This window comes from Xenopus laevis, chromosome 4L, assembly GCF_017654675.1.
Source record: "Xenopus laevis strain J_2021 chromosome 4L, Xenopus_laevis_v10.1, whole genome shotgun sequence".
Classification (NCBI taxonomy): Eukaryota; Metazoa; Chordata; class Amphibia; order Anura; family Pipidae; genus Xenopus; species Xenopus laevis.
This window is the reverse complement of record NC_054377.1, coordinates 11970446-11992526: the sequence shown is the minus strand read 5'-3', so window position 1 is coordinate 11992526 and position 22081 is coordinate 11970446. Positions and strand designations below refer to the sequence as shown.

Genomic DNA, 22081 nt, shown 5'->3' with positions numbered 1-22081 from the left:
GCAGCTGTCATATTAGCTTGGTATGACATCACTTCTTGCTTGAGTCTCTCCCTGCTCACTCATACCTTATATTACAGCAGAGAGGGGAGGAGGGAGGGGGACAGGAGCAAACTGAGCATGCCCAAGCCCTGCCCTGGAGGTTTAATCTGAAAACAGGAAGTCTGATACAGAAGCCCATGAGTACACAATAAAAGGAAAGAAATGATGTTTCTTTTGACAGAGGACTGAGAACAGCATTACTTTGAGTGTTTACTGGTGTATTTATATAGACTTTTCTGATAAAACTTACTTCGTTTTAACCTTTCCTTCTCCTTTAAGTTGTAGGTCCCAGGTGCACATGTGCTGACACAGGATATCCATGACATCACCAAAGGAGAGGCAGCTGGATGACTCAAAAGCTAGAAAAGAAGGTGAGGGTGGAGATCAGTTGCACATTATGTCATACCACAGAACTGACATTCTAATCCATTAATGTCCAAGGTCTAAGTCTAACATCAAAGTCATTCATGTCTCAGGCTGTGCGATTTGACAGGGCTGTGGCGCTGTGAAAGATCATTCCAGACAGGGGGTTTGCAGCAACACAAACCTCTGCCTCCCTGCACTTCACCCAAATCAACCTCTGGAACCACGAGGGAATTATTGAGGGCCCAAGGTGCCCTTGTTCTGTCACGCTACTTCCTTCAAATCCCATGGGCCTATCATTCATATATGTTACTGGTATGTGAGCCCATGTATTGCTGCTTTATGTGAAGACACAATCTGTGTAGGTTTTATGGTCTAGTTCTTTGATTTTCCTTCGTAGATGATGAGAGGGACTTTCCATTCTCCATGTGCAGCTGATTCAAGACTAATTTTATGATCTGATATTTTGGGGCAATAATTCTTCACTGGCAAGTGAAAGACAAGAAATATTGTGTTGTTTTATTGTTACCTATAGAATCCCAGACTGGGGTTCACACCCCAGTCTCATACTGCAATACCTTATCTTATCCTGTTTAGACTATTGCAATATCCTCCTAACTGGTCTTCCTGACTCCCATCTCTCTCCACTCCAATCAATCTTAAACTCTGCTACCAGGATCCTTCTGATCTCTCCTAAAAGGGAACCTGCTCAACCCCAACTAAAATCCTTAGCATGGCTGACTGTTAAGCAAAGAATAGAATATAAAATCCTTCTGCTTACTTTCAAAGCCCTTCACTTCTCTGCTCCTCACTACATTTCTTCTCTCGTCTCACTATACATTCCTGGTCGTCTTCTCCGCTCTTCTCAGAGTCACCTTCTCTTCACAACATCCACATCCACTGCCACCTCTCATCTCATACCCTTCTATCTTGCTGCTCCTTACCTCTGGTATTCTATCCCTGAATTCCTCTGTAAGAAATCCTCTCTAAATCTAAAAACTAAGAGCCTACCTTTTGGAGCAGAAGAAAATTAGCTTAGTCCTGTCCCTACTGACTATGCCTTACCTTATGCACTTTTTCATCTCCAATTGTACCAGTATGTCAGCCTTAGGGATGTAGCGAACGTCGGAAAAAAAGTTCGCGAACATATTCGCGAACTTGCGCAAAAACGCGAGCGGTTCGCGAACGGTTCGCGAACCCCATAGACTTCAATGGGAAGGCGAACTTTAACATCTAGAAAAGACATTTCTGGCCAGAAAAATGATTTTAAAGTTGTTTAAAGGGTGCAACGACCTGGACAGTGGCATGCCAGAGGGGGATCAAGGGCAAAAATGTATCTGAAAAATCTGCCTGTGTGTGCTTGGAAGAGATAGTGTAGGGGGAGAGCTGTTAGTGATTTCAGGGACAGATGATAGTAAGTTTGCTGGCTAGTAATCTGCTTGATACTGCTCTGTATTGGAGGGACAGAAGTCTGCAGGGATTTGAGGGACATTTTAGCTTAGGTAGCTTTGCTGGCTAGTAATCTACTGTTCTCTTTAAACAACTGCCATACGTTGACCTTGTAGGCATTGTTTGCCCAGTTTTTTTGGACGCAGCCACTGAAGCACAGTTGCCATAAAAAATATGCCATATAAATGCTGAAAATAGTAATTTTTCGCCATACGTTGACCTTGTAGACATTGTTTGCCCAGTTTTTTTGGTTGCAGCCACTGAAGCACAGTTGCCAGAAAAAATATGCCATATAAATGCTGAAAATAGTCATTTTTTGCCATACGTTGACCTTGTAGGCATTGTTTGCCCAGTTTTTTTGGTCGCAGCCACTGAAGCACAGTTGCCAGAAAAAATATGCCATATAAATGCTGAAAATAGTCATTTTTTGCCATATACGTTGAGTCAACGTATGGCAAAAAATGACTATTTTCAGCATTTATATGGCATATTTTTTCTGGCCTCTGTGCTTCAGTGGCTGCGGCCAAAAAAACTGGGCAAATAATGCCTACAAGGTCAACGTATGGCAAAAAATGACTATTTTCAGCATTTATATGGCATATTTTTTCTGGCCTCTGTGCTTCAGTGGCTGCGGCCAAAAAAACTGGGCAAATAATGCCTAAAAGGTCAACTTATACACTACTACAGCGGTAGTAAAATAAAAAAAAGTAAAATAAAAAAAAATGAATATTAAAAAAAAAAAATTAAAGTTGGTGCTGCTGAACTACTAGGAGCAGCAGATTAGCACACCAGACTCTCTCCCTACACTATCTCTTCAGCACACACAGGCAGAGTGAAAAAACGCTGCAGGGCTTCGGTTTTTATAGGGAAGGGGAGTGGTCCAGGGGAGAGCTTCCTGATTGGCTGCCATGTACCTGCTGGTCTGGGGTGAGAGGGCAAAAAAAAGCGCCAACAATGGCGAACCCAAAATGGCGAACGTCGCGCGACGTTCGCGAACTTCCGGCGAGCGCGAACACCCGATGTTCGCGCGAACAAGTTCGCCGGCGAACAGTTCGCGACATCTCTAGTCAGCCTCCCATCCACTTAGGCTGTAAGCTCTATGGGACAGGGATCTCCTTCCCACTACGTCTCTTACCACATAGCACTTGAGCTCTGTATGTATGTATGTATGTATAACTTTATTTGTAAAGTGCTGTTAAGGAGCCGCAGCGCTGTACAGTGCATAAAAGTACAATATATATATATATATATATATATATATATATATATATATATATATATATTACAAATAAAGTTATACATACATAAATACATACATACATTTGTCAAACCACCAGGTGGCACTGTCCACTACACTTGTGCCAAGTACATTAGTAAGTGGCTGACCCGTTACATTGAGGGAGTCTTGAGCAGACTATGGGTTGTGGAGACCTACCTGAAACCATTGAGATACATCTGGCCTTTGGTTTCCATGTTAATTTCTCCAGGTGACTGCGTAGTACCACATCCTCACAGCTGGATGCAATATAAAGGTTTTGTTAGGAGCTGGCACCATTAGAGAGAAACTGCCTATGTACAGTACATGGGATGATGATTTCCAAAAGGTTTCTTACTATGGACAGTCATTAGTTACCTTAGCAACAAGGGCAAAATCAGATTTCCAGCTTAAAGTCAGGAAGAATAAAAAGACAAAGCATTATAAGTGCCCCAGCCTCCAAAATTAACTACTATTATTCTGCTTTTTTTTGCTTTATAACACAAGAATTATTATGAAATATTAACAAATAGAAAAGAATAACTTGAACAATGCCACTACCTTCTGTTCCTTCCGGCTCCATATTTTCCGTCTGATGGGGATTCAGGTTGCCAGCACTTGAATGGATTTGTCCTTTAGTGAGAAGACATAACTGAAATATTCAGGGAAGCATCTACATATTCCTGTTAGTTTCAGCCCCAAGAGTATTTCTGCCTGGTGCCTGGTCTAAACCTCTCCAACTGATACAAACCTCTTGCATTGCTTGGCACTCCCCTAGTCACAAATATTGAGTAGGGTTATTCCCATACACATAGTTTAATTGTGTTCTTTGGTCGAGGGTTCATTTTGAAAGCTGACATTAATATCCCCCCAGTTTTTCAGATACAATGCCTATATGTTCCGTACAGACCAATTAACAAGTCCGCTATACATAAAGGTTTTAATTGTAACTGTGATAATATCGTACCTGTTTCACTCATTATTTCACCAATCCAGTCGACAAATTATGGCACATTGGTGTAGATGCCAGGCTTAGAGTTTTTTCTCGCAGTTGACAGCCCAACTTGCAATTCCAAAAATGGTGTCAATTTTGTGCCTTTTTTCCGCAAGACAAACCAATGGACCACCAGACTACTCCTGAATCATGAAATACTGAATTAATGCAAGCATGTGATTTCTGTTATATATGCATCTAAATACATGTAGCATTATCTATATCATGCATTTTAATTTTATAATAAATGTTTCATTATCTGTTCCTGGAGAAGCTTGCAGGGGGAAATGAAATGAAATAAATGTTCGTGTTTTATACTTATGTTATTTTATATGATATGTGTAGCCATCTATTTTGGGTACAAGATACCTTGAAATTTGTAATTGGATTTGTCAGTTTCCCCTCCCCTTCTCCTCCCCATTGGTGCTTGGGTCTTTAAATACCAATATCGTGTTGTAATTGTTCAAGCCTAATTGCGCAGCAATGAGGTTAAGAACTGCCCAAATGGTAAAACACAACATAATTTCCCCTTGATGAGAGTTAGGATCAACCTATGAGGGAATGAGGAACTGTTGATCCCAAAATTGTCATCAATAAAGCATCGCTCATGGATAGTGGTGTGTGTTTGGGATAAGAGGTAAAACTGTCTTTACAGCCAAGGTGGAAAGATTTTATTTGTAGATTTAGCCACTGGGCTCTTTTGTGGCCTTTACGGCAGGCTGAACAACACAGGTAAGACTTGTGCAGGGTTGGCTTTTAGCTTGCAAGTCATCATATGAATTACGATTATAAAAAAAAAAAAATCAACCTACCCACGTATATTTTCTTTTCTTCCTCTTTTGTTATCACCGTGGCTTTGCGTTGTGCAATGTAAGGCTTACAAAAAAAACATGCAACAGCAACTTCCTTTTCTACATAATTAAAATCATGAACTTGTGGTTAGTTATAAAAAAAAAAAATCAGTAAAAAGGAGGTGGCCACTCAAAAAAAACCATTGTACTGCGTATCTTGACAGCGCTATATAAATAAATGTTGATGATGATTGTACAGGCTGAATAAAACATGTAGAAGTTTTGAAAAAAACAAGAGAAATAGGCATTTCACGCCACAGGTGCTTATTTTTAGAACCTATAATTAAGAGCAGGGGTCCCTAACCTTTTTAAACAGTGAGACACATTCAAATGTAAAAAGAGATGGGGAGCAACACAAGCATGAAAAAGTCTCTTGGGGTGCCAAATAAGGGCTGTGATTGGCTATTTGGTAGCCCCTATGTGGATTGTCAGCCTACAAGAGGCTCTACTTGGCACATACTTAGTTTTTATGCAATTATAACTTGCTTTAAAGCTTGGAATTCAAAAATAATCACCTGCTTTGAGGACCCTGAGAGCAACATCCAAGGGGTTGGAGAGCAACATGTTGCTCAAGAGCAACTGGTTGGATATCACTGATAAAAGCACAAAATACATAGGGATGTATGGATATCTGCTTCCCTAGCTGATGGCCTGGGGCTGGTGAACCTGAGCCACGTGTTATAGACATTGAAATATTATTTGACACAATGACGACAAACTTAATGACCCTCAATAACCGGACGGAATCCACTACTGATATTTCGTTTGCTTATTATTGAGGGAACAAATAGTTCTTGTATTGCTTCCACTTGAGAACATTCATTGGCACACCTATAATGATCTATACTAAATCAGGAATGAATGCATGCTGCCCAACATTCAAAAACGTAATATTAGGATGATTGAGACCAAGCCCCGGATCCAACTATAGTTCAAACCCAGGTATGTCCAGATAGTACGGCTGGTACTAAGGTCTTGCATGAAATATTACACATTTATGTAATTTTTTTTACGTCTTTTATTCCTTGATTTTACTCCTTGAGACCAGAAAGTAAAATGTGGCTTTATTTCATTAGCTAGGAACCAGATGCCCCTCACTTCTGTCTCCCCTTCCCACCACTATAACAATAAGGCCCCTGCTGCTTGAAAACCAAATGCAAATTATCTTAGAATACCATTTTCTACATTATAGCAAAAAACATGTTAAGGTGAACTCCCATGCTAAGGTTAAAGGGAATGTCCACCCAAAAAATATGTTTTGCCTAATAAAAGAAATCATAATTCTAAGCAACTTTGCAATATACATTCATTACAATGTTTCTATGGTTTTTACATTATTTACATATTTATTGCTATTGAAAGCAGTGTCTGTCTGTCTGTCCCTTTCTATTCTCTGCCCTGGTGGCTCAGACTGTTGATACAATGTAAGACAAGGCAGCTGATTCACAGACGTGTCTTTGCTGGGGAACCAAAACTTTTGCAACATTGTTTAAAGGGACTGTTCACCTTTAAGGTAACTTTTTGTATGATGTAGAGAGTGATATTCTGAGACAATTTGCAACTGGTTTTCATTTTTTGTATTATTTGTGGTTTTTGAGTTATTTAGCTTTTTATTCAGCTGCTCTCCAATTTGCAAATTCAACAATCTGGTTGCTAGGGTGCTAATTACCCTAGAAACCATGCATTGATTTGAATAAGAGACTGGAATATGAATAGGAGAGGGCATGGATAGAATGATGAGTAATAAAAAGTAACAATAACAATACATTTGTAGCCTTACAGAGCATTTGTTTTGTTTTTTTAGATGGAGTCAATAATCCCCATTTGAAAGCTGGAAAGAGTCAGAAGAAAAAGGCAAATAATAAAAATACTATAGAAATTAAAAAATGAAGGGCAATTGAAAAGTTGCTTACAATTGGCCATTCTATAACATACAAAAAGTTAACTTAAAGGTGGACTACCCCTTTATGGGCAGTGGCCGACGGGGAGATTTGTCTCCCACGATAAAAATGCACAACTGCAGGCAACAAATGTCCCAGAAAATGCGTCTCCATTAGAAATAACTGAAATCGCCTGCGGTAAAACCAATGAATTGCTTTGTTCTTCTGAAGTTGCCCAAAGTAGCCTCTAGTGGCAATTTTGGGGCGACTTTGCGATATGTTGGTTTTATCACCTGCAATTTATTTTCAATGGAAATGCATTTTCTGGAGATATGTCCCCCGCAGTCGCGCATAATGGAGGGCGACAAAGCTCCCCGTTGGCCACTGCCCTAAAAACCAGGCAATAGCAATTGGGTTTACAAATATGTATTAAATGTATATTTGAAAGTAGGTTTTCTTTTATTAGGCAAATTTTTATTATGGGGTTGACTTGCCCTTTAATAATGAAAACCCTTATCTTCCTACTTTTTTTGTACTAACATTTTGGAGCGGCCAGACAAATATGCAAACCAAATTGCTTTCCAGATATCAAGAGACTTACATAAAGTAATAGCACGCAGACCTGGAATGGCAAATCAATGAACCAAGTGTAAATAGTCTGTGAATCGTTTAAATGCAGCAAGACCTTTCACTATCACCTCTGATAAATATCAATCTAAACATACTGAAAAATACTCAGGGTTTGGCAGATGCTCATACAGCCACTCTGAGTCTGCTGATAAATGAAAAAAAAAAACATTGTGGCAGCCAAGAACGTATTAGCTCATATGGGCTAATTAATTCCAGGCTGAATAAAGTCAGCACTTTATTAATGGAAATCTATTTTATATATCGCTCCTATGTGAAGGGTATTTTGTAACCCATAAATATTTAAAAAGTTGCCATCTCTTTGCAGAACTTAAAGGGGAAATTTGCTTTTAATTCAGACAAAAAGCAATTTAAGAGAGGGATTATTGGATTATCTCTGTATGCAAATCTAATATTAAACTGAAGTATAAAGAGGTGGTTCACCCTTAAGTAGTTTTGTAATTATATGCCTTTTAGTGGTGTGAGGGTCGAGAAATTCTAGACCCACACCTGATCCTAACCCACCCCCTCCCAACCCGCATCCAGCCCAGCCCTCCGTTTCCCCTCTATTTATAGAACCAGTCTAGAAATTTAGGGGCCTAGGTCGAAGATTTAGGGGCCTAGGTCGAAGATTTTGTGCAGGAGCCGGCCCGAATGACCCGCACCAGGCCTGGACTGGCAATCTGTGGGTTCTTGCAAATGACAGAGGGGCTGCCATAAAATGCCATAGAAAGTCACTTTTTAGTGGGCTGGTGGCGGACTGATTGGGCCTCTCAGTACTTGGAATTAGGGTTGCCACCTGGCCGGTATTTTACCGGCCTGGCCAGTAAAAACGATGGTTGATCCCAATGTTATCAATAGGGAAAAAAGATAAATATATAGGAACGCCGGTATTTTTTTCCAGAAAAGGTGGCAACCCGACTTGGAATGCAAGGGCTTATTTCAGAACTGACCCGCACATCACTAGTGCCTTTTTCTTCTCTCTTTCCAGCTTTCAAATGGGGGTCACTGACCCCATCTAAAAAACAAATACCCCGTCAGGCTACAAATGTATTGTTATTACTTGTCTTTATATTCAGGCCTTTTCATATTCACATTCCAGTTTCATATACAAATCAAGGCACGGTTGCTAGGGTAATTAGCCACCAGACTGCTGAAAGAGATTCTGAATAAAAAGCTACATGACTCAAAAATCACAAATAATAAATGAAAACCAATTGCAAATTGGCGCAGAATATCATGCAAAAGGTGAATATTGAATTTTGAATAGTGATATTTGAAATACCCTTAATTTGATGGTGGTGCAATAAGGACTAGCATTCTTGCATGTAAAATAGTGTCATGGATGGGTCCCTGAAAATATATTTTTCAGGGGGGCCGAGAAGGGCAAGAAATGCCACTGGTCACCAGGCATAAGCCTCAGGGGAAGGTCAGGCATGGGTATTTAAATAAACCACAAACATTGGGCTGGATTGAGCTCAGGTCAGGAGGGAGCAGCTATAGTTTGGTATTCATTATGGTCTTGTGCCTAAAGCATATTTACTTGTATATGTAATAGTCACAAGCTGAGTTTTACCAGCAACTCTGAGGTATATTTTGTGTAATGTTTACAGGTTTGAAGCCAAGCAAATCACCTGATATTCACTTTCAACTTAAAAATTCAGGTTTTCTGGACTGCCCCTACCAGTGATAATGTGGTATTTTGCCTGCGTCAACAATGCACTTGACCTCCCCCCCTTGTTATAAGTACAGGCCCCACGTTCTATGCTCCAACACCACCTGAATAAAAGCACAGTTTGACTTCTGCACAAGTAGATTTTTAGTGCTGACAAATTAATTCTGACACTGATCACTCCCAATGACTATTTAGGTTCCCTTCTGTATAAACTCATCATACTGTATATTACAATAATGGTGCCTGGCCTAGACATGAACCTGGTTTAATATAAAAAAAACAAAAAACGTTAGGTTAAGTGCTGGGGGAAGGAGGCAAACCGATCTGTAGATTATTTCAAATGCCAGAATGGCTGCTGTAAGATTCCACAGACAGTCACTATTTATTGGGCCTGTTTGGACCCCTGTGTACCTGAAATGCCAGGGCCTATTTTGAATCATAGTCCAGATCCGTTGGTAAGGTGATTTAGGAAGGGGAAAAAGTTCTACTTAGCAGTCAGGGAAACACTGGACCCCCTTAAACCCTTTTGTCCCCCAAATATCATATAGTCTACCTCCTCTATAGGTACACTCTTGCTTTTCAACTGCTAATTACATGTTGATGCTAATCCCCCTTGAACTCTGTCAGTTTCAGCACTCCCAGAACCCTTTGCTCAGGTCTTTCCCAGAAGCCTTTGCTCATAAGCCATTCCCACAACCCTTTGCTCTCTAGTCACTGCATTGGTGGGTCTCGGGTCTTGCCCATAAGCCTTTGCTCTAGATTCCTTTCACATATAAGATTCCATTGCCATATAGAGGGTCTCAGGTGATTCCCATAAGCCTTTGCTCATAAGCCATTCCCACAACCCTTTGCTCTCTAGTCACTGTATAGGTGGGTATCGGGTCTTTCCCATAAGCCTTAGCTCATAATCCAGTCCCAAAAGGCCACAACCCTTTGCTCTCTAGTCACTGCATTGGTGGGTCTCGGGTCTTTACCCATAAGCCTTTGCTTATAACCCATTCCCACAACCCTTTGCTCTCTAGTCACTGCATTGGTGGGTCTCGGGTCTTCACCCATAAGCAAATTCGTGAAACAGGCTTGAGGCTGCTGAGAGTTCAAATCCAGCTGTGCCCTTGAGAAATTCCGAGAACTGTGAGATTATTCCAACTTCTTTTTGGGGGGCCTTTGCAGCTGGCAAGGAGGAGGGAGTGGGGGACGCCCCAATATACCCCTTTTATAATTTGCTCTCTAGATTCAGTCATCTATCGGCTTGCCTGTTTGATATATCTAGCTAAGCACTCTGCACACTCTACTGCTTCACCATACTGGAAAAACTCCAGCTCTAATTCCTGGGAAATAACTTTTTTGCCTTGTTGAACTACAACTCACAACCATTTTTCTGTCCTTTACATTACTAGCATATACCAACACCAAGGAACAGTCAGTTGAATTTTCGCCTACAGGAAAAGTGATTATCCACCTGAATTGTATTTATTTTTGATTTTATAACTATTGATTCATAATTTATTCACTGTGATTCCTGTCCGGCCAGTGTTTCAGTGATATAATAAATTGTATTTTTAATATATTGATTTTGCAATCCACCTTTTACTTGTTCTTTACCCAGAAGCCTTTGCTCATAATCCATTCCCACACCCCTTTGCTCTCTACTCACTGTATTGGTGGGTATCAGGTCTTTCCCATAAGCCATTGCTCATAATCCTTCCAGTCCCACAACCCTTTGCATTCTAGTCACTCCATTTACAGGTCTTTCCCATAAGCCTTTGCTCATAATACAGTCCCACAACCCTTTGCTCTCTAGTCACTCCATTGGTGGGTATCAGGTCTTTCCCATAAGCCTTTGCATTCTAGTCACTGCATTGGTGTGTCTCTGGTCTTTCCCAGAAGCCTTTGCATTCTAGTCACTGCATTGGTGTGTCTCTGGTCTTTCCCAGAAGCCTTTGCTCTATGTATACCCCAGCTGCAACCCTCTCTGTGTAATTGTTGCTCTGACACCACACCCAACACGCCTGTGTAGGCAACCACACTAGGTCTCTGACGTGAACTACAGCTTCCTGGAGCATCAGTATCCCTGTCCTACATTGGCAGACCACCCTCATTACCCATCAGGACCACTTCTTGCATAATCTATATCACTACCCGGCATCCTTCACTTCTTTCCTAAGCCTCCCGCCAGGCAAGTTCCCCCGTGACGGGTGAGTCTTGAACTCAATCCTTCCCCCGCCCCCCTTCACCCTCCCATATTCGCCGCTAAGGATTCACCAATCACAAAGCTGGGCCGCTTGCCTGTTGCGTGACGTCGAGGAAAGCGACCAATGAGCGCCGAGCTTTGGGCCGAGGCCGCCAGTAGAGGGAGGTGCGCGGAGCGTGAGGGCCTGTGTCAGTGTGTGAGAAGGCTGAGGGATACGGAGCTCGGTGCTGAGGTAAGGCACGTGGGGTGCGTGTATTTTCCAGACGGGGTCGGGGAGGATATGGTAGTTCTGGGGGTTCATGTTATCTGCATGTTTTAATCTGTAATCTCCTTCACCTTGCCTGCTATATTGCACCCTAGGATTTCTAATGCGTTCTTCCTCCTCCTGCCTCATATCATGATGCTTCCGCTTGTTCCTTCCGCTGCCCGTTTTCTTTTCATTGTGCCCAGGAGGTATAGAGGCCCTAATTCATATACAATTACAATAAATATTGGCAAAACAGCTCAACCTCTAGGCATTTTGGTGCCCAGTAGATTTTTTGCCCCAAAATTGTCTGAAATTGAGAAAACTCCCCAGAAAATGCGAGAGTGACGGGAGACTGGGGTACAGAGCCCAAAATCTGGTAACTCCTGACTTTACACAAGTCCCGTTGCATGCTGGGTATTGTAGTCCTACATTACTCTTGGCAGTTGGCAATATGTTAAACAAAAACTACATTACCCACCATGCATTGGTAGACGCAGGCTTGGCACATTAGGACAATAAAAATCTTTGGCTGGTTTCCAAAGTACAAACCAGCCAAAGGCCCAAAAGGTAACCCACATCCGTACTTTGGCTAGTTTGTACTTTTAAAACCCGCCTGGGCTTGAAATTAGTAGTCCAATTTGGCTGGAAACCTGCCAACCTGGCGACCCTGCCGCCAACTACTACTCTTTGCCCCATTACGGGTCTTCTAATACGGGGGGCTTCCTTTATGTTTCCTCCCCCCTTCAAGTACTCATGTCTACTCCCTTTCTTAATCATTACTAATTTCTGCCACTTCCCCCATTAGTTTTGTATTCCCACTTATGGTTCCTTTCCGTACCCACCTCCAAGAAGTGCTGTCTGCCCCTTCCTTAATGATTCTTTCCCATGTCCCCCTCCTAAGTGCTTCCACCTTCCCACATATGGGTCATTTCCTTGTCCCCTCCATGTAGTTCTAACTCCTTCCTTTATGTTTCCTTTCCACCCTCAAGTTCCATCTGGCTTCGTTTTGGTTGACCCCTCACCATTTCCAGCTTCAAGTACTTTTGTGTGCCTGCTTATAACCCCATACATACTTTTGTCTGACACGCTCCTCCTGTTTCCATCTCTTCCCAGTCCTTCCCTGTGCCCCTCCAGGCCCGGACTGGCAATCTGTGGGTTCTGGCAAATGTCAGAGGGGCTGCTGTAAGGTCCCATAGAAAGTCAGTATTTAGTGGGCTGGTGGGGGCTGTTTGGGCCTCTATGTGGGCTGATTGGGCCTCTGTGTACCTGAAATGCCAGGGCCTATTTTAATTCTGAGTCCGGACCTACTGATTGGGTCTCTGTGTACCTGAAATGCCAGGGCCTATTTTAATTCTCAGTCCGGACCTGCTGATTGGGTCTCTGTGTACCTGAAATGCCAGGGCCTATTTTAATTCTCAGTCCGGACCTGTGCCGCTCTAAGTTCTTCAGTCTGCCCCCTGTTGGTCCCGTCCCTGCCCATGTGGAAATGATTGTAAGCGGCGTGCTCTCAACTGCACTCTTCAGTCTATAGTATTCCAGTCTGTGTCCAGTGCCCAGTTTCACTGTATAGCAACTAGTATAGGTGCCCAGTTGCAGCAGAGGCTGGGGGTTAGGAATATAGTTTATTATATTTATATATAGATAGTAAAGGAGGAACATGCACCCAAATCCTGCTATATAATAAAGTACACTATTATCTACCTGCCCTCCTGCGTGCCTGCTCCTACATCTCCTTTCAATGGCCTGCTTTCTAATTATTCAGCCATTCCCCTTGTAATTCTGTCTGCACTCTTATCCCCTACCTTCCTTTGATAACTCTGCCTGCACTCTTATCCCCTACCTTCCTTTGGTAACTCTGCCTGCACTCTAATGACCTCCATGCCTCTTGTCATTCCACCTGAACTCTAATGACCCCCCTCCCTCTGATTACTCTGCCAACACATTAATACCCCCTGCCTCTTGACATTCTGTCTGCACCCTACAGATTCCCCCCCCCCGTTGCTTATTTTGGCTGCACTCTCACCCACCCTTCCTCATGTCACTCTTTCCACGCTGTAATGATCTCTCTGGCTCTAGCGCTCTTATAACCTCTGCCATTCTGTATACACTCAATTCCAGTTTCTTGTCACTCTACCTACACTGTAATGATTCTCTTTCTCCTCATGTCATTTTGTCTGCACTCTAATGAGCTCTTTACTTCATGTCACTCTGAAAACACTCTGATTCCCTCCTTCCTCATGTCGGCCTGCAAGCTAATGATCTATCCTGCCTATTGTAACTCTACCTGCACTCTAATGTTTCCCTCTTTTCCCTTGTAATTTTGCCTGCACTCTAATCATCATTATTTATTTAAATAGCGCTGACAAGATACGCAGTGCTTTATGTCTGGGGGAATAAATGGCGAATAACAAACAAGGGTTACAGAGTACAATAGGATTAGAGGGCCCTACACATGAGAGTTTACAAACTAAAGGTTACGGTACAATTGATTTTTGATGCAGCAATGATTGATTTATTAAATTACATTGAATAAGCTTCTTTAAACAGGTCGGGGATTTAAGGAGTGTTTGGAAAGAAAGAATGAATAAGTCTGAAAGCTTGAGGCAGAGGATTCCAGAAAAAAGCATTAGTAATTCTCTCCTTCCTCTTGCTACTCTGCCTGTGCTCTCATTGTTCTGGGTTTCAGCCTTTACTGTACAGATTCAGTGCATCTCTGAGAGCTCTGCACACACAATAACGACTCAGTTCCTCTAGTAGAAAATGTAAAGTTTGGTGATACCTTTTATTGGCTGACTGAATAAGTAACAATTGCAAGCTTCTGGAGCACACAGGCCCCTTCGTCAGGCAAAATACAGATGAAGGGCTGAAAAGGCACACTATATATACTATTAGAAAGTTCCTCTAGTAGCTCAGTCTTTACCCTTCTCTTTGTGTATCTGCTGCTGCTTTAATAACTGTCCTCACCATGTGATAACTGGCTGCATTTGACGTGACGTGTTTCTGCTTTGAAACCCTCCTACCAGTGAAGAATAAGGATGTCACTTGTTCCTCTAACAATGCTCTGTACACTTTCCCCCAGACTTCCACTAGTAATTCTCTCTGCGCCCTTCCCCCAGTGATTCTGTCCTTCCCCCTAGTAAATCTGCACTTTTCATAATACATTTATTTCCTTGTTTTTCTTTTTTTCTGGTGGCTTTGCCCTTCCCCGGAATTACAGCTGCATTCTTTCTGCAGCAATTTGCCCTTAGTACATCTGTCTGTCCTTTAGCACAGGAATATGTAACAGCAGGTTCACATGTTCTACTGACACTCCAGTGTTTTCTATATTTTTCTTAAATGCTCCCTGCCTGTCCAAGGGCCTTGCATCATCATTTCTGTTTAATCTGGCACTGGCCATCATTTAACATCAGATAATTGGCCGACCACATTTAAAAAGTTGGACAGCACTGCTCCCGTAAATCCACTTGCACTGGGATAATTCTTCTTAAAGCCCTTTCCATGGTAATGCTGCTCTTATGCTATTAAACAGTCTGTACTCTTTCCCCTCCCTTTAACTGCCCTCTTCCAACAATTCTGCCTGCACTTTCATACAGTCGTCTGTTTGCCAGTCATTTTATCAGAACAGTTTATCTCATACTCTTGCCAACACCCGCTCCCTAAAAATTCTGCCTGCACCCTTATCTCTGATAGTTAGGCCCCACCTTTCTGCCTTTCTCTCCTAAGGGTTAGGTCACACTTGGCGATTCGGAGTGTTTTAGTTGCCCGGCGACTAATCGCTTCTTCTTTGGGGCATGACATTTGCAGTGCTTCGTTTTCCAAAGTCGCCCGAAATTTCCTTGTGAGTCAACTTCTGGCGACTTCGGAGAATGAAGTGCTGCCAGTGCCATGCCACAGGTGATTTCGCATTCTAGCAGGCGGAAGACAGAGGGAAGCAGTTGGGGGAGATTAGTCGCCCCAAAGAAGAAATGATTGGTCGGCGGCCAACTAAATCTCCCCAAATCGCCCAATGTGACCTTACCCTAATGCTTATTCTGATCTGCAACTACAATTGCCCTTACTCCAATATTAAATGGCAGCATTTTCCTGATGAAGGCCCCCTGGGAGGTATAAATGTGTCCGGTTTCTTTTTGACACTGTTATTTTATCTTTGTGACTTCAAAGATTTTTTTTTATTGATTATGCTATGTGCCTTTGCACCTGTAGGGGTAGTTCACCTTTAAATAAACTTTTAGTATGATGCAGACAGTAATATTGTGAGCCATATTTGTAGTTGGTCTCCATTTGATAAAACCATTCCGGAGCTATCTGGATGCTTACCTTAGCCTACATGAATTTGTTTGTAAATGTTATTGAAGTTATTTGATTATTTTGTTCTGTAATTTAGAATAAATGGTAACTAGGGTCACAGATCCTAGCAACTAGGGCATTTAAATCTTTTCCTGATAGAAATGAATGACAACTGCTAGACGGAAATCACATGCAGAGGTGATAGGCAGACCTAGGCATTAGAATGCTCAGTTGTTTTGTTGCTGATGTCTGTCTATCACTGTGTGTTCAATAAGGCACTTTTCAACTATTTCTATCAGTTGCGGTGACAGACTGACAGACTGATCTTGTAATTACAAGGTGCATTTTTTTGGTGTATGTTTAGCAATTACAGTTATGGGTCCAGAATGCCCAAGGCCTTGGCGTTTTCCGGATAACTGGTCTTTCCGTAATTTGGATTTTCATATTTTAAGTCTACCAGAAAATCATGTAAACATTAATTAAACCCAATAGGCTGGCTTTGCTTCCAATAAGGATTACGTATATCTTTGTTGGGATCAAGTACAAGTGACTGTTTTATTATTACAGAGAAAAAAATCAGCAGATAGCAGGACCTGATAGGGAAATGAAGCCTGTCTGTGCTTGAATGACTGTAGGGCTGTGATTGGCTGTCCCCCTCCTACTGTGCTTCTTGCAGGGACTGTTAGGACATGCCCACCCCTCATTTGAAACACAGGCAGAGAACATCTATAGGGAGCTCTAATAAAGGGGCTATTTTTAAAGATAATATAAATTTTTAGCACCATGTAAAAGCAACACCATATATTACTTATAATTGCCTACAAAATTAGGTTTTTTTCATTTTTCCTATATGTCTTCTTTAAAAAATTTTAATTATTTGGATAAAATGGAGTCTATAGGAGATGGGCTTTCTGGATAACGGGTTTCTAGATAAGGGATCCCATACCTGTACTGGTAAATAATTCTGTTTCCTTGGCATAGCAATTGGGTGAAACTATGGAATTTGGTGAAACTATCATTATTGGCTTATTACATTATAAAGCAGTAAGCCTGTCTGTGCAGGTTAACCTACACCTTTGTGTCACAGCACAGAAAGTAAAAGTAACCTCAAATTATACAGTTATTTGCCTTAAATTGCAATGTGATGGTGTGTTCTAAAAATGTAATCAACGTTATCATGTAAAAGGGGTATTGTTGGATGGAGTGATAAAGTAACCCATCCAAATCCTTGGCTTTGCTTTTATTTTTATACTTTAATGTGAGGTCATACGGCCTGGCTGTAACTGGGTACAACTGCATTGTCTCCCATGGGGGTGATTACTATTAGTAACCTATAGGAAGTCCATTTATAAACAGTTCGGTAACTAATGAATCCTAACAGTAAGGGATTTCTGTGCCTTTTGCAGAAACACCTCTCTTTTTATGGATTTATGTTCGCAGCGCAACATTGAGAATCAATTGAATGAAATTAATTAATAAAACTCCAAAATTAATATACATTCCATCAATCTTAAAAGGTCCGTTAGCCCAAATTTGCACTTAATTTCGTTTCCTATCAATATAATCTATAATTGGATAATTGATATATCAGAAGATAAGCTAAACAAATTGGTTTTGTGAACAAATAAATAAACAAACACATAAATGACAATTATCCAATTATGATTGAATTCAATTATAGATTGCATTATAGAATTTCGATGCCGGGTGAGCTTTGATTTTCATTAGGAATATTGCAAAATGTAAATTTTTTTTGGATAGAGCCGCGGATGTTTTTTCTGTTTGTAATTAGGAATCCACCGATGTTTTGGTGAACATTTAGATTTGTTATGATTAGTCACGGGCATTCTTGGGTTGGGGGGGTAATCAGTCTGTGGATCAGTACATTAAAGCTGGCCAAACATATGGAGATCTGCTCATTTGGCAAAGTCGCCATACGAGTGGATCTCTCACTGATATGCCCACATTGAGGTGGACGATATTGGACTGATCTGATCATGGGCCCTGGGACTAGGGCTGCCACCTTTTCCAGAAAAGAATACCGGCCTTCCTGTATATATTTATCTTTTTTCCCTATTAATAACATTGGAATCAACCTTAATTTTTCCTCGGGCAGGCCGGTAAAATACCGGCCAGGTGGCAACCCTACCTAGGGCCCAACAATCGGATCATAACGAGGAGCAAAGGGGCTGTCAAATTGATGTCCGCATAAATGAAGTGATGCGGTCCTCGATCCAACTGAATTTTTAAGCCCTGGCCGACTTTCGTCCAGATATCTATTGGGGAAGCCCATCTAAGGGCCCCATACGCTGGGCAATAATACTTAATCTGTCGCTAGCTTTTATCTGCCCATGTATGGGGCCTTTACTCTCCCATCTGAAGACTGATGTGAGAGCTGTGTGCAATCTGGTTGTGCTTGCCGGGCCAAGGTCGTAGCATACAGCAGACATCTATGAGTTTGACTTTCACATACATCAGACCATCAGTGTGACATTACTAGCAGGAGACTATAATTATTTCTCATGTAGGGTTATTTCCATGGAGAATGTTTGCACGTCTTCAGTCATCTGATAGTTTTCATTGTAGACGGAGCTCTTTAAACCTACAAAGCAATCGCTGTTCTCATTGCAGAAGACACGCGGTTTCAGCGTTCACCTTTATACCTGGTCCCTGTTTGCTCTTCAAGAATGACACAACCCCCGAAGACCTGTTCCTCTAGTTTTGAATAGGCTAACTGGTTTATATTCCCGTGCGTTGCCTAGCGAGGACTAACGACCGTCTCTCGGAAGTTGTGCCGATGAGAACTGTTGAAGCGTTTATTGTTTCTTTGTAACTAATCCAGAATTGCTCCGAGACACCAAGCCATGTGCTTGACGTCAAAAGTAGATTTATATATTTATTTGTTACTGCACTACCTTTTGATGTAGCCAGATAACATAATTAGGGAATGGTGGATGAAATGTATTGATTAAAAAATAATGAAAACATTTAATTAGTCTTAACTTGGCATTGCAGTATATTAGTGAGTCAGCATGAGCCATGGCTTTACTAATGCCATCCAAAAAGGTGATTCACCAATAAAATGTGTGTGGTGCTGCAAGACAGATGGCCCTTTCATTTCTTTATCCATCTTGCTTCGCTTCATTTGTTTTCTGCTGGAAGGAAAATTAACTGAGTCTCAAAGGAAGATGTTGTTGCATTATATGGATTGACAAAAGAGAGATCATAGTCGACAGTTGGAAGGCACCTGCAATTGTAGTCATTGCTTAGACTAAAGCTGTCAACAAATGGGGAGGTGACGTCGCCAAACAAGCAGATCTCGACTCGATATTCCCACCTTTAGGTGGATTATATTGGGTTGATCCAATCGTGGGCCCTATGGCCCAACGATTAGATCACACCGAGAAGAATACGGATGGTTTGTTTAAGGGCGGCATCAACGTACCGATGCGGTCCTCAATCCGACGGGATTTTTAAATCTGCCCAATTGACATCCGGCCAATTTTCAGTCAGATATCGATGGGGAAGCCTGTTGGAGGGCCCCATACACTGTGCAATAAGATGCCGAGTAAAGATGGCCATACAGGGGCAGATTAAGCTGTCTATTTAGACTGATTTGGCATCTTATCTGCCCATGTGTGGGGGCTCCGGGTCCTCCAAAAATCGGGCAGATATTCAGTCAAGTTTAATTTTTTTTTTGTATGATCCAGGACCACATCGGCCAGTTGATGCGGACCTGCGAACCGTCAGAGCCCATTCGTAATACTGTAATCTGATTGTTCGGCCCCAGGGCCGAACATTTGGGTTTGTCCGATATCGCCCTGCCGTTCTTATAGTGTGTGGCCACCTTTAATCTGTTGGCAGTTTATATCTGCTCCTGTATGGGGAGCTTAAAGGTGGCCATTCACTGTCAGATTTAAGATGACAATTTTGGTCCTTTAGACCGATTCAGCGTCTTATCTGCCCGTGTATGGGGCCCTCTGATAGGCCTCCCTGATAGATATCTGGCCAAAAATCGTCCAGATCTCCATTACGCAGACTTGATTTTTTGTCGGATCAAGGATGGCATTGGCTCATTGATGTGGTCCTCGACTTTTCGTATCCCTGTCACTGTAATGTGGTTATGATTGCATTACCACTATATTGCCTACCCAAGGTGGGCCTGTCAGAGGAAACATTGGCTCGTTTGGCAACCTCTTTAAACAAGTGAATCTTGTGTATGGCCACCTTAGATACAAATTACTTTAGTGGCCATAAGGTTCCTTATCACTTACTTTGGAGTATAATTCCCTTGCAAGAGTAAAGTGGGTATTGTATGTTGTCAATGGGACATGGCCAGCTAAATATTACCGTTATATTTGCATTCCAATTAAAGTGTTAAATGTGTGTACACTGTATCTGTTTCGGTATGTTTGTGTTGGGTGGACGTGATCCCAACTTTCTTTGTATTGTACCATGCATAGCGGTTGGTTCATAACCCGCCAGTGTATGGTGCATCATCAACCCAGGAAAGGACCTGAGGCTTTCCAGATAAGAGGTTTTTACTTTAATTTGGATAGCCATACCTTAAAGGGGACCCGTCACCCAAACAAAATTATCCAAATCCTATTTTATCATGTTAGTCAATCAAAATGAACTTTAATTACACTGTATAAATTATTTGAATATTGTTTCCATCAGTCTGGGAACTCATAATTATAGCAACCAGGCAGGAGCCATTTTGTGGACACTGTTATTAAGGCAAGTCTTGTATCATCTCAGAATCTTGTTTGTGCACCAGGGGACAGGGACCCAATGTCCATCCCCATGCACTGGTTACACAATTAAATCGTTAAGAGATCTGGGGGAATGTAGGGAGAACGGTGACCTCTAGGAAGTGCTGAATGGAAAGTGAAAGTAATTGCCTGCCCCGCCTCTATGCCTAGGCATAGAGGCGGGGTAGGCAATACTTGATTGACAGCTGATATTTTTCAAATGAGTTTACAACAGCTATGAATGCTTTAATAAAATAAAAGAAATTGGATTTCATATTTAATTTAAGAAGGACTTTTATTATACAGATTTTTATGTCTGGGTGACAGGTCCACTTTAAAGGGGTTGTTCACCTTCCAAACACTTTTTCAGTTGTTTTTTAGATTGTTCCCCAGAAATAAAGACTTTTTTCAATTACTTCCCATTATTTATTTTTTTTACTGTTTTTCTAACAGTTTAATGTTAAATGTTCCTATTTCTGGTGATTCTGGCGGCTCAGTAATTCAGGTGCAAACTCTAAACTGTTACAATTTTGCAGCAATTAGTTGATACATTTCTCAGCAGCATCTCTGGAGTATTAGCAACTATTGTATCAATTCTAACAGCTGCCTGTAATGAAACCCAGGGATTCTGCTCAGCAGGACAAAGATAAGAAATGTATCAACTAAATGTATCCATTTAGAAAAGTTTACAGGGTCGACGACCCCCCCCCCTCTCAGAGCTGCTTTAGGTGAAAAATTACACTTTACACTTCATTATTTGAAAACCACACACACAGTAATTGGAAAAATTGTTTATTTGCGGTGAACAATCTGAAACCAACTGAACTGAAAGAAGTGTTGAAAGGTGAACAACCCCTTTAACAAAGTAAAATCTTGCTGTATAGTTGAAGTCGACAATTTATTGGCCAGAGGCAAATTTGAATAATCCCAGTGGGAATAAGAAATGTATCAATTTAGAACAGTTTACAGAGTCAGCGACCCCCCACTCCCAGAGCTGCTTTAGAAGGTAAAAAATGACACTTTACACTTCAATATCAGTAAAACAGTGACACATAGAATATAGAAAGTAATTGGGAAAAGTCGTTATTTCTGGTGATCTATCTGAAAACAACTAGGCGTTTGAAGGTGAACAACCCCTTTAAGTCTGCAAAATTACCCAATGGGAATGTTTTGCCCCCAATATGGATTCATGTGTTTGTTACCATCAAGTACACAGTACTGTCTTATTCCAGATAAAAAATAAATATTGAAAAATGTTATTAATTATTAACTTAAAATGGGCTTTATTGGAGATGGCCTTTCCATAATTCAGAGTTGTATGGATAAGAGATACCTATGTGATATTAGCAGGGCCCTCTCTTGGCAAGGGGCTCCAATTATTAGTCCCCCCTGGGTGGTTTAACCTAATCAATAAGTAAAATAGGATCCCAATGAAAATAAATCCCCCATCTTCCTTGGTCACGCCCCAA

At 41.4% G+C, this 22081-nt stretch overlaps 1 protein-coding gene and 1 long non-coding RNA gene across 5 annotated transcripts in view; one reads left to right on the top strand and one right to left on the bottom strand.

Annotated features, from left to right (window-relative positions):
- Nucleotides 1-3286: 3286 nt before the first annotated feature.
- Nucleotides 3287-4278, bottom strand: LOC121402840. Its single transcript, XR_005966809.1, has 3 exons — nt 4074-4278; nt 3668-3739; nt 3287-3366 (listed from the first exon to the last, which is right to left on the bottom strand). It is a non-coding gene; the product is annotated as an uncharacterized LOC121402840 (long non-coding RNA).
- Nucleotides 4279-11340: 7062 nt separating this feature from the next.
- The window catches only part of far1.L (fatty acyl-CoA reductase 1 L homeolog), a 60860-nt gene continuing 50119 nt past the window's right edge, over nt 11341-22081 (top strand). Inside the window, exon 1 of one of the 4 annotated variants that reach the window (XM_041589132.1) lies at nt 11341-11556. The gene's annotated coding sequence lies outside the window, so the exon portion shown is untranslated. 4 annotated transcript variants of the gene reach the window in all.